Below are 22,949 nucleotides of genomic sequence, written 5' to 3'. Positions count from 1 at the left end.
GCCATGTCAGCTAGAAAGAAGGAAAAAGAGTGTTGTTGGAATAAGGCAGAGGCTGACACGGGCACCAGTGTCGTGGGACACGGCCGTGTCAGCTGGTACATGGAAAATAGGCTTTTTGAAGAGAAAACAGAGGCTGACACGGACGCCAGTGTCGTGGGACACGGCCGTGTCAGCTGATGCGGCCAGAAATTGTTTTTTTTAGCTGTTTCATTATTTCAAGTCTCATTAAGGGCGTTTTCGACTTTTTACATGAATGGAATGTAACCTAACACTACTTAGACCTAGTTTGAGAGTTTTTTGGATTATCTTGGATCATATTGAAGAATTCTACGGTGAAGAAGAGAAGCTAACAAGGGTTTCGGAGAACGGAGATTTTCAACGGCAATCGCAATTGAAGATCAAAGCCTTCCCTAATTTTTGTAATGTTTATCATCTTTATTTTTAATTCTTCGAATATTACTATGAGTAGCTAAACCCCCATTGCTAGGGGGGTGTCCCTGAATTGCCATTGTTATGAACCTTATTTTCATCAATTTATGTTATTAAAGTTTTATGAGTTTATCTTTATTGTGCAAAATTCTTAATGCCTTTTCTATCGGACAAATAGTTTTCGGATTCACGGTTGAGGTTTAGGTCGGACAAACCAACTCAACGCAATTTGCACAATAATACTTCGGTAAAGTTGCTTAGGAATGAGGATTTAACCGTAGTAACCGTTTAATTCTTGATGATCATTATTATAGCACTTGTTGTTATCTGTAATAGCTAAGGAATTAGGATTAAAGATAAACACCAAAGGTTTTCCGTTAAGGAATTAAGGAAAACAACTCTTGAGATTCGGTAGTAGCTCATTATGACTATATTTCATAAATTGGGAATAAAGTTCATTGCGCGGCAATTTAAACACCTAACCTAGCATACTTTCTCATATTTTCAAGAACCGTTATTTTACTTTTGCTTTCATTAGTTATAATTAATATAATTTCTCTACAAACAAACAAATCCCATGATATTTTGTTCAATTGAATAATTGTGAAACTTATATTTCCTACGCAGTCTGCGAGTTCGATACTGGGTATAAACTTCTTTTTAAAACTACATCGGTGAAAAATAGTACACTTGCTAATTTTCCGATCAAGTTTTTGGCAACGTTGCCGGGGACCGCCAAAATATAAGTTTAATAATAATTCAATTGGATTTTTGTTGCTCTGCAACTAAAATTTTAATTTTCGCTTATTTTATTTGCTCACTACTAATAATTGTCTAATCTTTGTATGCGAAGTAAGGCCTCAGCATAATTTCTTTTTGACGCAGAGCCAGAACGATCATTGCGAGCTAGACTTCGAAAAGCAAGACAAGAAAGACCGGAAACATCAAAAGCAACACTGACAGTTTCTGAATCTGAAGAAGAGGAAGTAATTTCGGTTCATTCCGAACATTCAGACACCGAGTCTGAAACCATGGCTGCAGATCCACCTCCAGTGGAGAGACTTCTCGGTGACTATGGAGGATCAAATGCTCCAACTGGACATTTGACAATAGTAAATCAATCGGTCAATGTTGCTCATTTTCAGTTGCACCCTTCAACGATCCAGCAACTCGAAAAGATACCTTTTTCGGGAAAAATCAATGAAGATGCAAATAAGCATTTACAGAGATTTCTCACGATGACCACGTCGTTAAAAATTGAAGGACACTCTGAGGAAGCGAAAAAGTTGGTAATGTTTCCCTTTACCCTTTCAGAAGATGCTGAAGAGTGGTTCTACTCTTTACCTGCTGGGAGCATTACAACTTGGCAACAGATGGAGACGACATTTCTCAACGAGTATTTTCTTGCTTCTGTGTATATCGGTAAGAGGTATGACATAGTAAATTTTAAACAGAAGGAAGAAGAATCACTTGGAGGTGCGTACAAGAGGTTTAAACAATTATTAGTTGCATGTCCTACTCACAATATGGATGCAACTGAACAGATGCAGAACTTTGTGAATGGCCTCAAGATGAAGACTAAGCAACTCATTGACACAGCTGCCGATGGCTCATCTAATTTTACAACATCCACTGGTATCAAGAAGATCATTGAAGCCATTGTTGCGAATGAGCATTTGGAATTATATGACCGTAGTGTAAGCCAGTCGGAAGGGATGATTGATTTAAAGTTGTCTAATCAAGTTGTGAAAATGGAAGACCAAATTGCAGCTGAAGTCGAGAGAAGACTCAAGAAGATGACTGTTGAGACTCAAACTGTGGCTCAAGTTCAACCGGCTCAGACGGTCAGTTGTGAGATTTGTAATGGCCCTCACCAAACCGTGTATTGTTTTGCAACTCCTCAACAAATTGAAGAGATCAAGTTCTTGAAGCAGAACAATCCTTATTCTAACACCTATAATTCGGGATGGAAGAATCATCCAAACTTCTCATGGAAAGATCAACAACAAGTTCCTCAGAAGGCAGAATGGGAAGTAGCTATTGAGAGGCTGGCCGGACAATGTTCTCAGTTTCAAGAAGAGACAAGAAATAACCATAGGAACACAACAACTTCAATCAAAAATCTGGAAGTTCAAGTGGGTCAGATAGCACAGCATCTCACTCTACAGGCACAAGGCACTCTTCCAAGCTCAACTGTGGTAAATCCAAAAAACCAAGAGAAAATTAATATTGTCTCAACAAGAAGTTAGAAAGCGTCAGAGCCTGAAGAAGAAGAGGAAATAAATGACAATTTAGTCATAGAGGTAGATCTGGAAGTGAGAGAAAATCCGAAAGAACCCGAAGTAGTGGTACCACCGGTTAAGCCACTTGAAGAGAAAAATAAGAAAGAAACTAAATTGGCAATCAGGCTACCTTTCCCCTCCAGAGTGACAAAGAAAGATTCAAAAGAGAAAGACTTTGAGAAGTTTATTGCAATGTTCAAAAAGTTGGAGATCAACTTACCTTTCTTTGAAGCACTTGAAAATGTGCCTGCATACAAGAAATTCATGAAGGAGGTAATTTCAAAAAAAAGGTTAGTGGGAGATGAAACAGAAATTGTGACTGAAAAGTGTGGTAGAGTCTCGCCAGCAAGGAAGATCCCTATTAAGAAGAAAGACCCTGGAGTGGTGGCAATACCGTGCACCATCAATGACAGAGTGTTCAAGAAGGTGTTAATTGATTCTGGTTCTAGTGTGAGTTTGATGCCATTGTCCATCTTCAAAAATCTGGAGATTGGAAAAATAAGCGAGAGTGAAACAAAGTTGAAATTCGCTGATCACACTATTAAGAAGTCATATGGGATAGCTGAAGATGTAATGGTAGAGATTGACAAGTTTGTCTACCCAGTTGATTTCCACATCATGGACATTCCTGAGGATGAAGAGACTCCAATCCTTCTTGGGCGACCATTTCTGCTTACTAGTCGCTGCAATTTGGATATTGAAAAAGGGGAACTCGTAGTTAAATCATTTGATGAGGAGGTAACACTGAAGGTGTTAGAAGTCAAAAAACAAGCTGCTGGTGGAAATAATCAATCTAAAGTTGGTATGATCATAAGTGAGGGAGCTAGCAAAAGTCCACATCATCCCGAAAAAGTTTCAAGTATCATCTCTAAGGTGGCCTCAGCTCTTACACCTATAAAAATTCCTGCACTAATTCAAGAAATCAAGAAGAAGAAAACAGTGGAAAGTAAAGGTGAGACGATGAAAGTGGGTAGTAACTTGAAGAGAAAAGTGGTCCATACTTCTCTACTTCATAAATTTGTGGTTGCGGAAGTGACAAGCAACCAATTTTGGAGGAGGAAGTACCCTCCTTAATAAAGGGTATTGGACCGTCGAGCCATGCGACGTTAAACGAAGCGCTTCGTGGGAGGCAACCCACAATTTTAATAATGCAGTTTACTTTTTGTTTTGTTTTCAGAAAAAAAAAGGTGGGTCTCTCCGGTGAAAGCTAGGAAGCGGCAGCTGGAGTCGCAATACCCTCTGTGATTTCACCCTCACTATCTTTAATTTAAACATTGAGGTCAATGTTTGGTTCAAGTGTGGGGGGGTTTTATTGCTTTTAGTTTTTAGTTTCAGTTATTCTTGTTTGTTTTAGTTATTTATGTTTAATGTTGACCTTCCAGTGTTATAGATTGATGTGCTTTATTGGATGATTGATGGAGTAGTAAGGAAAGGATGAACGAGACAACCCAATCTTGCACCAAAAGACATCCCTGAAAGTTGATACAACCGAAAGAAGTAGTTGGACGCAACTTGATGAGACCGGTCTGAGATTGAAAGTTGGTACATACGAACCAGAAAAGAAGCGACATTACACAATAAGCACTTGGGATCCTGTAAGCTATGCCCAACATGGTGAGATCATAAAAAGCCAGAAATTTATCATCATGAGAGAGTAGTCAGGTATGAATTTATCACTTTGAATTTGCGTAAGTTCTACTCATATGACACTACATGATAACACACACTGAGGCACGTTTTTTCTGTTTCCCCTTGAGCCTTTCTAGTCGTCCCTTATTTATGTTTACCCATTGCAAACCCCTTTGAGCCTGTATCCCTTGTTTGTTTTTTTAAAAAAAAACCGCATATATTACCCCTTGGCCAAAAAGAAAAAAAAAATTCCCTTTTACCCGTGCTCGGCATAAACGTTGTGGATGTAGAAATTGTGCAAAATTCTAAGTTTGGGGTGGTGAACCTTATACAAAAAGGGCAAGTGTGAAAAAAAAGTGGAGACTCGTAAATGCTCCGAGAAAAAAAAAAGAGAGAAAAAAAATATATAGAACTCATAAAAACACACTTGTCCCGACTAAATGACTTGGTTACATTTGAAACACTCGAATAATTGAGTGAAGTTAAAGAGTCAATGTTAAACCCCATCATATTAAAATAAGCACAATGACAAGAAAGACAACATGAGTGTGAGCCCCCAAAACTTTTGTGTATCCATTTCCTTGTTTATCCCACCTGCCCTCAGCCCCGTTACAACCAAAAGACCTCAAAAAGTGCGTGCAAAGTGTTTGTGTATGAAAGTAGAATTTGTTCAAATTTAAAAGTTGATATTGCATATCGTGACTTATGAGTGAATTGCTTTTAACCGTGAGAGACTTGGTGAGAAGTGTGAAAAAGCTTACACGTGAAGGAGAATTTTAATGTGAAAATGGAGCAGAAAATTCGGGGAGTAAAAGCTAGCACGATTGATCGGAAGGGTGGAAGTCGAGTTGTGAAAAACACGGTTGTATTGTGGAAGCATAAATTTAGGGGTGACCTTTGTTTGATGTCTCAGGCATTGCTTGAGGACAAGCAACGAGCTAAGTTTGGGGTTGTGATCGGTCACCAATTTCACTTATACTCCGCAAATTATTTGGTAAAAATCGGTCATTTCGATAACACTGTGAATGGTTTGTTCTTTGTTTTAAGTAGTTATTTCATGTTTTGCTAATCTAATTGTTAGTGGTAAATTTTAGTAGAATAGTTACTTTTAATCACTTTGTTGGTAGTTATCGGTTATTTCAGGTATAAGGAAGAATCGCTGAAAAAATGGGACGAGAACAAAAGAAAACAAAGCCAAAAATGCAAAGAAAGTAGCTGACGCGGGCGCCAATGTCGTGGGACACGGCCATGTCAACCAGAAAGAAGGAAAAAGAGTGTTGTTGGAATAAGGCAGAGGCTGACACGGGCGCCAGTGTCGTGGGACACGACCGTGTCAGCTGGTACATGGAAAATATGCTTTTTGAAGAGAAAACAGAGGCTGACACGGGCGCCAGTGTCGTGGGACACGGTCGTGTCAGCTGATGCGGCCAGAAATTGTTTTTTTTAGCTGTTTCATTATTTCAAGTCTCATTAAGGGCATTCTCAACTTTTTACATGAATGGAATGTAACCTAACACTACTTAGACCTAGTTTGAGAGTTTTTTGGATTATCTTGGATCATATTGAAGAATTCTACGGTGAAGAAGAGAAGCTAACAAGGGTTTCGGAGAACGAAGATTTTCAACGGCAATCGCAATTGAAGATTAAAGCCTTCCCTAATTTTTGTAATGTTTATCATCTTTATTTTTAATTCTTCGAATATTACTATGAGTAGCTAAACCCCCATTGCTAGGGAGTGTCCCTGAATTGTCATTGTTATGAACCTTATTTTCATCAATTTATGTTATTAAAGTTTTATGAGTTTATCTTTATTGTGCAAAATTCTTAATGCCTTTTCTATCGGACAAATAGTTTTCGGATTCACGGTTGAGGTTTAGGTCGGACAAACCAACTCAACGCAATTTGCACAATAATACTTCGGTAAAATTGCTTAGGAATGAGGATTTAACCGTAGTAACCGTTTAATTCTTGATATTCATTATTATAGCACTTGTTGTTATCTTTAATAGCTAAGGAATTAGGATTAAAGATAAACACCAAAGGTTTTCCGTTAAGGAATTAAGGAAAACAACTCTTGAGATTCGGTAGTAGCTCATTATGACTATATTTCATAAATTGGGAATAAAGTTCATTGCGCGGCAATTTAAACACCTAACCTAGCATACTTTCTCATATTTTCAAGAACCGTTATTTTACTTTTACTTTCATTAGTTATAATTAATATAATTTCTCTACAAACAAACAAATCCCATGATATTTTGTTCAATTGAATAATTGTGAAACTTATATTTCCTACGCAGTCCGCGAGTTCGATACTGGGTATAAACTTCTTTTTAAAACTACATCGGTGAAAAATAGTACACTTGCTAATTTTCCGATCAACTAGTATACATAGTAGGAAACTCCACCTCAAACTGAGTTTTCTCCGTCATAGTTTCTAAAAGGTTTATCCCTTGATTTTTACTTTTCTTCCTCTAAAGAAACTCTTTGCCAACCAAGTAAGCTTTGACATCAATCATACCTTAAAAAACTCAATAACAACTCAGCAATCACATGGAATTTTGTCCCTTGATTTTTACAAAATTCAAATTTTAGTCTTTCAACTAATCATTTAATATGATCTAACTCAAATTTTAATTTGATCTTTCAAATTTATTTGTGGAAGTAAAATAATAAAGTATATAAATCTTCAATGCATATAAAAATGTGTTTAAATGAAAGAAGAAAAAAAACTTGTGACGAGTCAAAAACAGTTGCAGTTAATATTTGAAGCTGTTAACTTGTCCCATACGATGCTGATTTGTTCTGAGACATGTGTTTGAACTAATCAAATTGGCTGCAAGTGTTTCACTATTTTTGTATTATCCTGTTTCTAAATTTTAACAATTTCAGAAAATTTGTACAAGACTTGGTAAATGTACGAAACAAGCACGAAAGTAATAATTAAGCTACGTGTTTGAACTTTGAACCAACGAGTTGTTTAATGCTTACTCTAGTTTTAATCGAAGTAGGTGAAGTTAAGCAAAATAAGGGTGAATTTTCTCTAAAAGCACCCCCTCTCTCCAAAATAGTTGGTTGGTTTTAGAATGTAGAGATTGTTCATATGGGTTGGTTGACATAGTAAAGACTAAACTATATTAAATGAGGGATCAATGTTTTAATATAAAGCAGTTAATTAACAACTATACTTGAATCAACTTGTTCGTAAATATATGAAGATAAAAAACATTGTAAGCTTTGTAAGCAAGGAAATAGACATGTGAAAATAGCAATTAATTAGTTATACGTTCACACGAACAAGTTGGGGGCAAGTTTGAGATTTCAAAAGAAGTTGGAAACAAAGAAGTTGTTGAGGTACATATTGGCATAAAAGATTAGGAACAATATAAACTAACACATATTTTATTATTGAAATTTGATTTCATGGCACAATCACATCACATTCCATGCAATTTGATATATACACATCACATTCCATGCAATTTGATACATATTATTGGTGTGTTTGGATTGGTGTCCACTTTTTCACTTAACTCAAAAATTAAGTTAAGTTTTCATGTTTAAGTAGAAATTCCATTTCATAGTTTCCGAAAAATCACATCAACAATATAGCTAGACGTGGGTTTGAGTTTGGAGGCTTAGTATATGTGTGGAAAAGCATTTGCAAGCTATTTCTCGCATCCCGAGGCATTCTTGCCGTGAAAATAAAGAAGCTCCATAACCAAGCTTTCACGTTAACGTGATTTTTTGATGTGGTTTTCTTAAACGTGTCATTTTTCCAAACATACGCTTAAACGTCAAACCAAAATCATGCATATCGGCTCGTTTGTTTTAACCAAATTATTATTTTTAATTTTTAAAAAAAATATTTTTTATTAAAAATATTGTCTACCAATAAACGACATTTATCTCGTCAAATCATGCTTATATTTTAAAATTACGTTAATGATATGATAAATTAATGAATTTTTATTGGATAATGTGAGTGCATTACTTTTAATCTCTTTTTAAAATTTTGATATTCAAAAAAATTATATCAAAATCATATTTTAAAAATATATTATTAAATTAACTTTTTATTCAAAACTTTTTTTAAAAGAAATTTATAATTTTTTTGCACTAAATATATATAATACTATGAAAATTATTATTATTTTTTTAAAAATATAAACAAACTGGTCCTATTAGAAATTTCTAAATTCATCGATAATTTCTCAAACATCACATAAAAAATCATTTTTTTTTTTCATTTTTAAAATGATTTTTCTTAGCGCTTTCTAATTGAAAACTTTTTTTAACGTAACAGAAATCTATTATTAATATATAAAAACAAAAGTACCTGAAATTTACATTATAAGCCCTCTAATGAAACAACTTAAACTTTTCTTATTCCATGGGTAAAAAAGACTTTTGGCAAAATAACTCAATATTATTGATTTGACATTTATTACGGGGTGATGTGGCACAACTCTGATTTTTGATGGTTTTTAAATTATTTTAATTATATAAAATATTCCAATAAACCCTGATTAATGTTGACACGCTAAACAATTTATCAACATTAATATTCGCCGCGGAATATGAGCAGCCAGCCAAAAATTTGGAACTTCTCCCACGTTTCACAATTTTCCACTAAAAGCATCATTTCCCAAGAGCAAACCCATTGATTTTCTGCAGAGGATATAAAGATGGTTCCATAATTTGTTGTTCATCCAAAAACCCTAGCCGTTTCACTAATTTCTCAGATAATTTTCTTCCTTCAACCCTAAAACCCTGATTTGAACTCTATAATTAAATTATGGAACGAAATTGATGCAGTTTCATATATCTTTTTCTTGATTCGTTGTTTGAATTTGTAAAAGGATGAAGGACAGAGACGAGGGAGAAGAAGAAGACGATGAAGGGGAAGAGAAAGTGGAAGGGACTGGATATGAGGTTTTGTGTTGTTTTATATTTTAAAATTAATCTGCGTTATTTAAATGGAATTTCACAGAAATTTCACAAATTTGGACGGGACCGATGCGGAATAGAAGTGGTATTGGAATTGTTAATGAAAACCTCAATCTTGGATATTATAGTGTTCGATTCTTCTCTATCTCTATCTCACAGGCTACCACCATTCTTTTGAGCTTTATGTAAGAGTTAACACGAGTTAACATGATTTAGAGTTTGTGTGTTTTAAACTCTTTTAAGAACCTAATTTCTGTTTTGATTTCTATATTTTTAGAATTTCATTTTCAAGTCTGATAGATTTGATTGTTGTAGGTTTGATTTAACAAATTTTTCATTAATTGATTTTTTTGTCATAGAATGTTTCACTGATGCAGGGAGAAGATGTGCGATTATAGGATTATGAAGTGATGAGGTCAGAACTGTTGCAGATGATTGTGCGAACGATGCTGATGAAGATGTGATGTTGTGCTGATGAAGAACGATGTTGCGAAATTGTTACGCGTCTGTTGAGGTCAGCTGCAGAATTTGCAAATTTATTACGCTGTGTTGTGATTGCACAGTTTGGATAAAGTGTGTTCAGATGTGTTGTGTGTTGGTTTATGTTTACAGGGATTGGAGATGATGATTGTATGAAGTGTTGAAGAATTTGTTGTGATATTATGATTTGTTTAAGGTAAATTGGACGAAGGTTTTTATATGAATTGGAGAAAACTTTAAAATTAATATGGGAGCATAACTCTGCAATTTTTCCTCCCCTTTCTTGGCATTGATGCAGTTACTTATATAGGGAGATTGATAGAAATTCATTTAAAAGCTGCACCAAAATTTGTTGAAGTTTAATTTATTGAGTTTTCAAAAGCTATCCGCGTGAACTATTTTGTAACATTTGTGACCATTGATTAAATTTTGTGAATGGTTTGGATTGAATTGGATGAATTGTGTATGATGCTTATGTAATGTGAAATTACATTTTGAATTGGTTTAGTGTTAATTTTGGTTTAGAGTTCCTTTAAGAAGATTGAAAATTTTATAACAATGACATCAATTTTGGTTTAGTGTTAATTTTGGTTTAGGGTTCTTTTAGGAAGATTGAAAATTTTATAACAATGACATTAATTTTGGTTTAGTCTTTCAGGAAGATTGGAAATTGATTTTGCAGAGATTTTGTGATACTATTTTTAAAAATTTTAATTTGAAATGAAGTTTTAACAAACTTATATGGGAAGAAGAGGAAGGATATGATTTGTCCTTTTTTTTATATTAATAAAAATAATAAAAATTATGGTAAATAATGATACCAATGATAATGCTACTACAATCAAATTTATAATAAATAATTAAAAGAACCACCTAATAATAATAACTTTCCTAATAATAACTAAAATACTCTAATATAAAAATAATAATAATACTAAAAATAACCAAATTTTAAAATTATATTAATATCCAAATTTATATATTTATTATCATTAAAAATAGTAATTACCTTTATTGTATATTTGATTTAAATTTAATATTGACATTCATTGAGCCACCGTTTAATTTATTTATTCAAATTCAAATTATTCTGACATTTATTGAGCCATCATTTAATTTATTTTTTCAAATTCAAATTATTCTGATATTTATTGAGTCACCATTTAAATGAGCCACTACCAATTACACTGCAATCAATATGACACTACAATCAACGTGAAAAATTTAAAATCCAATAACTATTTAAATATTATTAAAAATAATCAATAGAAAAAGATTTGACTCTCTTTTTCTTTCGTTCTCTATTTCGATATTCTTAGATCTGATTTGTGATTTTCCTACTAATATCTATAATAATAAATGTTAAATTATTATTTAATATTATAATTGATTATTCAAAATTCTTTTTTTTTTTTGCTATTCGCACCGGTGTCGACCCACCACAGGTGGGCCACTAATCCGGCTCGTGCGGAGAGGCATGCACACTGGTCAAGCAAGATTGTTCCGTCTGGAAATCGAACTCGGTATTTCCCGAGTACGTCTTTGAACGGGGCTCCTTGCCAATGGAGCTCAACCGCTTGGTTGATTTTTCAAAATTCTTAAATCTAATATTTTATTTCTTTCCGTAATGATATCTACAATAATAAATATTATATTATTATTTAATATTGTAAATTTTTATTATTAATAATAAATTTATATTAATGCAAAACTGAATGTATTATTAAAACTATTATTCTTCAATATTAATCATATTTTTATAAACTGGAAAAGTCTATTGTTGATACAATAGATTTTATAAACGGGAATAAATTCCAAATATTTTTATAAACGGAAAAAAGTCTATTGTTGATACAATTGATACAATTGATCTTATAAACAGGAATAAGTTGCGATTTTTTTTTATAAACGGGAAAAATCTAATGTTGGTATAATTTTTTTTTAATGGAAATAAGTTCCAAATATTTTTATAAATGGAAAAAAAATTATTGTTGATACAAATATTTTATAAACGGGATTAAGTTACAAATATTTTTACAAACAAAAAAAATATATTGTTGATACAATTATTTTTATAAACGGACATAAATCACAAGTAATTTTATAAAAGTTACAACTATAGACTTTTATAAATGAATTTAAGTATATTGATGAACAATATATTAATGTAAAGTGAAAATATGATGTCATATTTAATTTAAGTAAATTCAGTTATAAATATATTAATGTTATCTAACTGAAAATATGATGTCATATTTAATAATTTAGTCATTGATACGTGTAATATGAATTCATATGTTTATTGTTTTTACTTAAAGAGCTAAAAAAATTTGATGTATTATTAGCTATTTCATTGTTAACTATTATGTTTTTGGGATTAACATTGTTTTTAGAATTTTAGAATTGTTTTTGGGATTAACATTGTTAACTACTTTGTTTTTGGGATTAACATTGTTAACTATTAGGTTTAATTGTTTTTAGAATTAACTCATTTGAATTCAACTGGGGTTTCTTAACTCATCTGAATTGACGGGTAGATGTGAAAGTATCTATGAGATACAGTTATTGACAGATCATTTTGACAGGAGCTGTCATACATTTTAGGTTTGAAAAAAATGAGCTAATATCTCAAATAGGTTTGATAAATTATATTCTCTAACTATGTTTAATTTCTTAATTAAAATTATATATTTTTAAACTTATAAATTATATTTTTTATATTATAATAATATGCATTAAATGTAGAAACTTTTAAGCATTTAACGGTTGCTGTCATACCTTTTATATTTGGGAAAATGGGCTAATATCTTAAATACGTTTAATTTTTTTTTAGAATTAACTCATTTGGATTCCACTGAGATTTCTTAACTCATCTGAATTGACGGGTAGATGAGAAAGTATCTATGAGATACAGTTATTGACAGATCATTTTAATGTCTATATTTTAACTATTTCTTTTGTTAGTGTTTTATAAAATTGAAGTTATAAAAATAATTGACGGGTAGATGTGAACGTATCTAGATAGCAGTTATTGATTGATCATTTTAATGTCTATCTTTTAACTATTTCTTTTATTACTGTTTTATAAAATTGAAGTTATAAAAATAATTGTACAATTTATTATAAATATGAAGCTGGTACATATTATTAATATATAATTGAAATTACGTGAATATTTATGAACGACATAATAAGTTATATTATGTTTGATATTTCTAACATGTGAATTAAAATTTGATAAATGATTATAAGTTATAAATATATTAATGTTACTCATTCTTTGTATCTATATATGTTACACACTTTATTTATTTATTTCCAAAGTTTTGATAAATATAAATCTTATTTTATACATTTTACTATGCAGGTATATGCAGGGCCGTCTTTGAGGGCGTGCAAGGCGGCCTACCGCACAGGGCCTCAAAGTTTTCAAGGTTAATTTATGGTTAAATGGGGCCTCATAAAATATTTGTCAGGTTAAATCTTGATTAAATAGGGCCTCTATTTGTTTTATTCTTGCTAAATTATGGCTAGCCTACACAGGGCCTCCAAAAACTTGAGACGGCTCTGGGTATATGATGCAGGTTTTGTTACTTATTGGTTCTGATAATTTAAGAATATAGCATTTGAAGATTGTATCATCTATATGTTTTATTGTTTTATTTAAAGAGCTAAAAGTTTAGATGTATTATTAGCACTTTTGTTGTTAACTATTAAGTTTTTGAGATTAACATGATTAAGTTTGGGTTGCATTTTGGTTAAATATATATGTTTGATATATATAAAGGAATTTTTCAAGTCATAATTAGGTACATGTAATGTGAAGTCCCGCCAGACCCGTGCGATAGCACGGGTTTCCTACTAGTTACATTTAAACCTGCATCTAAAATCACAAGTAAAAGTGTATTAATTAAAAGAATCTGCACATAAATCTACAATTAATACTGAAAATTATGTTGGATAGAGATACACGAATGTAATTGAAATCCGTTTAAAATAGATTTGAGGTTCAATCATTCATCCATGTTGGAGATCGGAATAAAAAACATGAATTTATTATAGCATCTCCAATAAGGAGAACTTATTTAGATTGCCTGATCTATTTGTGTGGGACTAAATTGTCACATTGCATTTAAGCAACATCTAAACAATCTAAATCAATTTTACTCTAATGGTGATTTTAATAAGCAATTTATATGTGATCCAATCAATTTATATTTTCCCCCATAAATTATCAAGATTAATATTATTTAATGATAAGCAATTCACTTTTTTGAATTGCTTCATGATGTAACTTTCACAAATATTTAAGCAACGGGAACGTCACGTTTATCTACTCCAATGGTAAAAATGCTAAGTTCTAAAACTTATAAATCCTAGTGTACATTAAGCAATCTCCATTGGAGATGCTTTTAGAGCATCTCCAATGGAACAACTTTTTTTTGGTTGCTTGAGCTATTTTTTATGGGACCAATTATCACATTGTATTTAAGCAACATCTAAGCAATTTAAACCAATTTCAATCCAATGGTAATTTAAATAAGTAATCTATACGTGACCCAATCAATTTATATTTGATCCCACCAATTATCAAGATTAATATTATTTAATACTAAGCAACCTACTTGATCGTACCTGATCAGAAGAATCGTCAAGGCGCAATATCTGGCTTGAAGAGCAAGATGGGGGGGGGGGGGTACCTGCAAGGTTCTCCGATGCTTAAGTCAGTAGCTATCAGAGAATGAGGTTTAGAGTTAAGAATAGAATACCTGACCCTCTAGTGAAAGAGGGTATTTATAGCCCCCAGCGCTGGGCCAAGGTTCCCTAATTGAGCCAAATCCAACTGGAGGCCCACGTGCTAGGGAACTGCCAGAACGTCCCATGCTAGGGCTGAGTCAGCAGGAGACTCACGTTCTGGATGCACATAGCGTAGGGTTCGGAGATGGTTGACCGAATCCTTCGCTGAGACGTGACGCGTGGTCTTCGTGCGTGGATAACTCTCGGCGGTTATCCAGTGAGTGGGCCCAAAGATTTGGGCCTGCTCGGTCAGGGTCTTCGTGAGGGGCAGCCCTTATCGGTTGCTAGTAATCGGGCCCAAGGGAGTTGGGCCTGCTCGGCTGGCAACGAGGGTTGGGCCTGCTCGGCCCAGTCCAGAACAGGCAAGGGTTGGGCCTGCTCGGCCCAGTCCAGAACAGGAGCCCCCCAAGTCGTTAGCCTTATAAGGGTGATGACTTTAACGAGGAGGTTTAGCCGAGCACGGGCAACGATTCCAAGTCCTGGGTTCCTCGAGGGCTTTGTCGTCTGTTGTCCTCGGTTTTTAACCTTATTGGTTGTCACTCGTTAGCGTGATTGACAGGTGTCAGTTGTACAGGCTGTAATCATTACTGCGCCGTTTCTAGGGATGAAAGTAGACGGCGTCTTTTGGAGTTCTCAAGATCTTTGGGACGCGTGGCAGCTTTTCGTGGAGGGAGCCGTCTTTGGGGTGTAGGCAATGATGGCGTCTCCTAGGCTGCCTAGGCCATCATGACACCCTTTGGCCTTCTTTCCTTATATAAGGAGTGAGGAGGTCACTCATTTAGCACTTAACATTTCCCAAGCCTTCAAGATCCGCTCACTGCTCTCCTCCTCGTCTCGTTCATATCTTCTTCGCTTTCTCCAAGTAAGTTCTTCGTCTCCTTCATGTTTTTATTTAAGTTTTATGTATTAGTTTTGAGTGAGGCGAGCATGATTGATGAGCGTGACGAGAAGGGTTTATTAATCAGCCGAGTAAACCTAGAAGATAACCGTTTCTCCCGTGCGTTTGCCGAGTGAGTTTTGAGTGAACGGAGCTAGAACGTTTGAATGAGACGTCCAGCTTTTAGGATTACTAGAGAGTAGTATGAAGGCCACGAGCAGTGGAGGTTGCACGTCTCGGTGAGGGCATGAGTTTGCCGACCTCCGCTGCGTGCGACGTATATGCTCTGAGGGCACTTTAGCTCGTCGGCCATTTGACGATTGGGGGAGTTTTCCTTGTCCCTTTTCCTCGCCCTTTCACTTGACTTGCGGTGGAAGGGTGGATTTGATCAGTCGAATTCACGGTTTCCTCTGCTTTTCAGGTAAATGGCCGACGAGAACAAGGATGATGTCGTCTTCGACATTTCAGATGGGGACGAAGCTGTTGGCTCGCAAGAGAACGCTCCCGTCGTCGAGACCTCCCCTAGGGCACTTGAAGAATGGGTGGTCGTTGCTCCGAGGATGATTGCATCGCGCTTCATGAGTCGTCCCAAGGAAGCCTTTAACGTCATCGAGGACCTTGACCAAGACGAGGAGCCTTCTTGGGGCGCCTTTGTACCCAAATCTCACCAGAGGATCTGCTCGCAATTTCCCGGGCCACGTTTCGCAATGTATGAGTTCGCCTTTAAGGAGGCTGGTCTCCGCCTCCCCTTCACTCATTTGCAACGAAGTGTCTTCAGTTGGTTGCGCCTCTGCCCGTCTCAGCTTCACCCCAACGCTTTAGCGTTCTTAAGGGCTTTTGAGATCGTATGCGGGTACTTGGAGGTCGAAGCGACTCTGCCCCTTTTCTTCAGAGTTTTTCATTTGCAGAGGTTGCGTGATCCGGACGGCAAGTGGAGTTGGGTGTCGTTTAAGCAGCCGAAGAAGTTGTTCGCCATTTACCAGGACTCTGTCAAGCATTTTAAGAGTCGGTATTTTATAATTAAGCCGCTCACTCCTGACGCCGAGAATCATTTGTTCGAGGAGCGCGAGTATATTGAGGATGGGGTGAGGAGAGTGGGCCCAGCTGCCCGGTTCCCGTTAGAGTGGCAACCTGACCATTTCGAGCGTGGGACCGACTATTACATCTTCCGGGACGAGGATCTCAATGAGCGCGATACAGGGGGGTATCAGCGGCTCGCTTCCTTTGTGGACGGGTTTAGACCGGCAATATGTACATATCCCAACGGGGATCCCCTATTCGAGGAAGATGGGGGCCCTATGCTGGAGCCTCGGCACATCAACACCAAAGCTGTCCTCGAGTGCGGAAGTTACGGGGACGCAATGATTTTGTTAGGTGAGATAACTATTATTTGTTAACACAACACCTTTTTGGTTCTAACTCTTTATTTTGCAGGAAAAATGGCGGACTTGCACGACAAAGTTACGAAGATGCGGGCCAAGAACAAGGGGGCCGCCAAAGCGTCTGGGAAACGATCGCGGGTCGAGGAGGTCAAGGCGGCTGCCGCGGGTGTCCCCGACAGTGGCTCTCCTTCGTCAGTCGGGACGACCTCGCGTGGTTCTCCAGCCGGAAAGAAACAAAAGAATGACGGGACCGGGGAGCTTCGTCCTCTTATCATTGACAACCCCTCCGAGGAGGACATAGTGCTGCCTTCTTGTACTCTGCATAGGGGAATCTTCTCAAAGAAAAATGTTCTCCTCGAGCGCGAGGAGGTGAGGCACATCGTCAGGCGGGACCGGGTGGCTCGAGACAAGGATTTGTCCGAGGACCTCGAAGGGATGATGAGGGTGGCCGCCTTGGCCTTGGCTCTTAATGCTCAGAAAGTCTATCCTCAAAAGGACTACGATGCTCTCCAGATCAAATACGATGAGCTGGAGCACGAGTTCGAGCAGTACAAGGACAAGTATGAGGTCCAGAGCGGCATAGTGGAGGATCTCATTAAAGAGCGTAACAAGGTTGCGGACTTGGAGGCCGAGGGAAAAAGGCTCCGCGAGAGAGTTGCTGAGTTGGAGAGGGCTCATCTCCCTTCGGCCGAGGAGGATGATGACGAGAAGGCCTTGGTGACGCGTTCTCAGCTTCTGGGCAAGGTTCGAGAGCTGGAGATCGACTGTGTTGCTACCTTGGGGGTCGGTTTTAAAGCTGCAGTGGATCAGCTGAAAGTCCTCAACCCGCGCCTGGTGACGAAGGGCATTGGTCCATATCACAAGGTCGTGGACGGGCGGATTGAACCAAACCCGGAGTTCGAGGACTGGGAAGACGAGCAGGAGCCCCAGGGCGAGGACAACGGTGCCGAGGACGAAGACGGCGATGTTTGACCAGTCTTTTATTATTGTGGCCTGCGTGCCGATGTTTTATGGCCTGTGTGCCAATATTTTGTGGCCTGCGCGCCAAGGTAGCTAGTTGGGCGATGCCCGGATAATTTTTGTAATATTTGGATATCTCCGGCCAATTTGGTCGGTTTTTAATATTCCGTTTTGTGCTCCAATGTTTATTGCTTATCTGATTTTGCCGTTAATATGTATGCTTTATGTTTATGCTCGAATTATGTTTGTGCTCGACCGAGGTTTATGGCCCGGGCGTGTGGGGAACGGTCCGGGTGCGCAGAGCAGGTGTGCGCTATAAGCGAGCTCGAGGCCGCGGTCGGGGCCAGGTGCTCGCGGCGTGAACGATCCCATCGCGAGCTGGGGTTCTTCCGTGCAGGTACTTCCGCGGAGGGTCTGCGTGTAAGGCCCGCCGCGTAGTCGGCTTTGCCTCCTGGTAGGGTTATCCGACTGAAGCTGTCGTGGAGCATACGCGCTCGTACCATGGCGCGAGTCCTCGCCCAGCTTTCCTCGTGTTCGTCACGAGCGGCCGGGTAGCGTTAGGTTGTTTCTAACTGTAGTAGCGTCTGAGTTTTTCAGCATTCCAAGGTCGAGCTAGTTTTTCGCCGAGAAGGTTCTCGAGGTAATACGCACCGTTTTCGGTTTTATCGTACACTCGGTACGGACCTTCCCAGTTTGGGGCTAGTTTGCCTTCGCGTGAATCTTTCATGTTCCTACGGAGCACTAAGTCTCCGACTTCGAAGGAGCGCTTGATAACTTTGGTGTCATGTCTTAACGCTATTTGTTGTTTCAATTTCGCTTCTCGCAGGGAGGATCCTGTTCGGATCTCCTCGACCATGTCGAGCTCTTCTCTCATAGCTTCGTCGTTGAGTTCTTCCTCGAGAGGTGACTCAGTCCGACGAGACGGTTCTCGGATCTCCACGGGGATCACGGCTTCGGTGCCATAGGTTAGCCTGAATGGTGTTTCGCCCGTGGTTGAATGTGGGGTCGTCCTGTATGCCCAGAGGACGCTGTGTAGCTCTTCGACCCAGGCTTTTTTCGCTTCGCCCAGTCTTCTCTTCAACCCACGAAGAATGACCCGGTTGGCGGCTTCAGCCTGTCCGTTGGTTTGGGGGTGCTCGACCGAAGTGAAGTGTTGCTTTGTCCCGAGTTTGGCCACGAATTCCTGGAATTTTCTGTCCGTGAACTGGGTGCCGTTGTCGGTTATTATCGCCTGTGGTACTCTGAATCGAGCGAGTATGTTCCTCTTGTAAAATCGGAGTACGTTTTGGGATGTGATTTTAGCGAGTGCTTCAGCTTCTATCCATTTTGTGAAGTAATCTACAGCGACCACCAGGTATTTGTTTTGGTAGGATCCGACCGGGAAAGGTCCGAGGAGGTCCATTCCCCACGTAGAGAAAGGCCAGGGTGAGGAGAGAGATTTGAGCTCGTTTGGTGGTGCCAAGTGCATGTCGGCGTGACGCTGGCATTTGCCGCATTTCTTGACATACTCTTTGGCGTCCTGCTGCATGGTCGGCCAGTAATAGCCGGCTCTGAGGGCTTTCCTAGCTAGTGACCGCCCACCGAGGTGCTGGCCGTTGATTCCATCATGGAGCTCCTGGAGTACCTCTAGTGCTTGCGAGGCATCGACGCATTTAAGGAGGGGGATGGAGAAACCTCGTCGGTACAGCTTGTTTTCGAGGATAGTGTATGAGCACGCTCGTCTCTTAATTATTGAGGCTTCTTTCGCGTCGGCGGGGAGCTCGTCTTTTGTGAGGAAGTTGTACACTGGGGTCATCCAGCATTGGTCGTCCCCGATGGCGAATATCTGTAGAGCTCACGCGTTTTCGCCTACACTTGGCCTGGGCAGAATTTCCTGGATAACCGATTTGTTTCCCCCTTTCTTTCTCGTGCTCGCAAGTTTGGACAGTATGTCGGCGCGCGAGTTGTGTTCTCGGGGGATATGCTCGACTTCTGCTTTGGCGAATTTTTTCATCTTATCTCTGACGAGCGCGAGATATTCGGCGAGTACGTCGTTTTTGGCCTGGTATTCGCCGCTGATATGAGATGCGACGAGTTGGGAATCAGTGTAGATCTTGACCTCTCGTGCCCCTATGTCCTCGGCGAGTCTCAGTCCCGCGAGGAGGGCTTCATACTCGGCCTGGTTGTTCGACGTGTTGAAGGAGAGGACTAAAGATACTTCAATGATAAGACCTTCGCCGTTTTCCAAGATAATGCCTGCCCCGCTGCCCGAGCTGCTTGAGGCGCCATCTACGTAGATGGTCCACTTGTCTTTAGTTGTGTTGGGTGAGTCGGCGATAGAGGTCATCTCGGCTACGAAGTCCGCCAGCGCCTGAGCTTTTAACGCCTTCCTGCTCTCATACTGTACGTCGAATTCCGAAAGCTCGAGGGACCATCTTAACATTCTGCCGGCCATGTCTGGTCGGCTGAGGAGTTGTTTGATGGGTTGATCCGTCCGAACGAAGATTGTGTGAGCGAGGAAGTAGTATCGTAGCCTCCTGGCCGCTATTACTAGGGCCATGGCGACTTTCTCGATCTGTTGGTATCGTACCTCGGGTCCCTGTAGGGCTTTGCTGGTAAAATACACAGGTTTTTGCCCGTCTACGGTTTCTCGGATCAAAGCCGCGCTGACTGCCTCGTTTGAGACGGCCAGGTAAAGGTACAGAGGCTCGTTGTCGTCGGGTCGAGAAAGGACGGGCGGCGAGGAGAGTACTTGCTTGAGGTGTGCCAGTGCTTGCTCGCACTCCTCGGACCACTCAAAGGCTGCTTCTTTGCGTAGCAGTTTAAAGAAAGGGAGGGCGTGCTGGGCGGATTTCGCGACGAAACGTGATAGCGCAGTGAGCATCCCGTTTAATACTTGGATGGATTTTTTATTGTTGGGAGTAGGGAGCTCGGAGAACGCTCGGCATTTATCCGGGTTGGCTTCTATTCCCCGTTCGGTCAGATAGAAACCGAGGAATTTTCCTGCTCGGACGCCGAAGGTGCATTTCTCCGGATTGAAGCGCATCTTGCAGGATCTGGCCCGCTCGAATACGCGCTCGAGATGGGAGGTGTGGTCGGTGTCCCCTCGAGACTTGACGATCATATCGTCCATGTACACCTCGAGGGTGTCGCCGATCTCCCCTCGGAACACTTTGTTCATCATCCGTTGATACGTGGAGCCCGCGTTTTTGAGGCCGAAGGGCATTACGTTGTAGTAGTAATTGCCCGACTCGGTCATGAACGCCGTGTACTGCTTGTCGCTCCTCGCCATCGGGATCTGGTTGTAACCTGAATAAGCATCCATAAAAGATAATAATTTATAGCCGGCCGAGTTGTCGACCAGTCTATCAATGTTTGGTAACGGATAGGCGTCTTTTGGACATGCCCGGTTAACATCGGTATAATCCACACACATTCTCCATTTTCCATTAGATTTCTTAACAAGTACAACGTTTGAGAGCCAAGTTGAATACTTGGCCTCGGAAATAAAATTTGCCTCTAGGAGGTCTTTTACAGCTTTCTCGGCAGCCTCCGCTTTCTCGGGAGACTGCCGACGCCTACGTTGAACTACGGCCTTTGCGGCTGGATTGATGGAGAGGTGGTGGCAGGCGACCTCAGGGTCGAGTCCGGGCATTTCCGCGGCGCTCCAGGCGAACAGATCAGCATTGGCTCGAAGGCAGGCTATGAGCTGCTTCCTCGGAAGGTCTGGGATCCCTTTACCGATTTTCACTGCTTTGTCAGGGTTTTCGCCCAAGGGGACCAGCTCGAAATCTCCGTCCGGAACTGGTCGGAAGGGGTGAGGTGACTTCGACCTCGTCTTTTTCCCACTCTTTTGTTCTTCTTCTGCAAATCGGGCGTCCAGGTCGACTGAGCTGACGTTGGTTGTCTGATGCTGGTCTCCTCGAGGATGCTTGTCTTCGGCCCTTGGCTTTTTGTTGGAGCTGGTCGGCGGAGCGATCAGTTCTAATCCTTTGACGGAGGCGTCGAAGATTCTTCTGGCTGCTTCAATATCGGCGTTGATGGTGGCCACTCGTCCGGTCCTCGTGTAGAACTTCATCTTCAGGTGGACAGTGGATGGTACGGCGGTCAGTTCGGCCAGAGTGGGGCGTCCGATGATGCAGTTGTACAGGGTTTTGCAGTCGATCACCAAGAACCTAGTTTTGACTTGCCTAGAAGCCTCCCCTTCTCCGAAGGTGACAATCAGCTCGACGTAACCCCATGGTTTAGTGGTAGCTCCGTTGAAGCCTTGAAGGTCTGAACCCACGTAGGGAGTGAGGTGTGAGTCGTCCAGCTGGAGTGTCCGGAAGAGATGGGAGTACATGATGTCGACCGAGCTGCCTTCATCGACTAGGACCCGTCGAACATCGAAGTTCGCCATTCTTGCTCGGACGAGCAGAGGAATTGTGGCGTTTGGAGCTCCGCCGGGTAGTTCTTCCAGGTAGAAGGTGATTGGTTCAGATTTCCCTCGGAACTTTCTCAGTGTAGGGCCGAGGTCTGCGTTGGCGCTGAGCAGCTCATCGAACTTTCTCTTCACTGAACTGATGGTGAGGGAGCCCGGATCTCCGCCGTTGGAGACGACCATGGCGAATGGGAATCCTTCCCATTTGCTGAGTGCGGCAGGTGCCCCGACCGATGGTATGAAATCTTCAGGTCGGGTCACTGACAGGGCTACTTGTAGGGGCCTGTTGTCCGGCGAATTCCCTTCGTCAGAGTTTCTGTGGTCGTCCCTTCGGGAAGGTTCCCCTTTCTGTGTGTATTTTGAAAGGCGACCTTCCTTGATCAGTGTTTCAATAGCGTCCTTGAGGTGGATGCAATCCTCGGTCATGTGTCCATGGCTCCTGTGGTATTTGCAGTACTTGGACTTGTCGGTTCCTGGCCTTGCGGGGTTTGACTTCGGGGGCCTGATGTTCGACTTTTTGAAGTCAGTGTTTTGGCATTCGGCTAGGATCCTTTCCCGTGAGGCGTTCAGCGGGGTATATTCGTTGAAACGACCAGAAGGTCCCCGGCGTTCTTTGATGTCGAGAGACCTGTCGTCTTTCCTTCTCTCGTGCTCGCGCCTCGAATTTGAGGGCTCATGGTTTGAACTGCGAGCGGCGTCGTTGTCCCGTGACGCTCTCGTGGTAGCAGCTTCTGCTTCCTCATATCTGATGAAGGCCTGAGCCT

General features: G+C 40.1%; 1 long non-coding RNA gene across 1 annotated transcript; it reads left to right on the top strand.

Annotated features, from left to right (window-relative positions):
* The first annotated feature begins 8,947 nt into the window (after positions 1–8,947).
* On the top strand, positions 8,948–10,076 carry LOC131618848 (uncharacterized). The gene is made up of 3 exons (XR_009288919.1): positions 8,948–9,475; positions 9,668–9,804; positions 9,903–10,076. It is a non-coding gene; the product is annotated as an uncharacterized LOC131618848 (long non-coding RNA).
* The last annotated feature ends 12,873 nt before the right edge of the window (positions 10,077–22,949 follow it).

The sequence above is a fragment of the Vicia villosa genome, linkage group LG1 (genome assembly GCF_029867415.1).
Source record: "Vicia villosa cultivar HV-30 ecotype Madison, WI linkage group LG1, Vvil1.0, whole genome shotgun sequence".
In the NCBI taxonomy this organism is placed as follows: Eukaryota; Viridiplantae; Streptophyta; class Magnoliopsida; order Fabales; family Fabaceae; genus Vicia; species Vicia villosa.
Note: the sequence above shows the minus strand (reverse complement) of the source record. Positions and strands in the feature narration are given on the sequence as shown.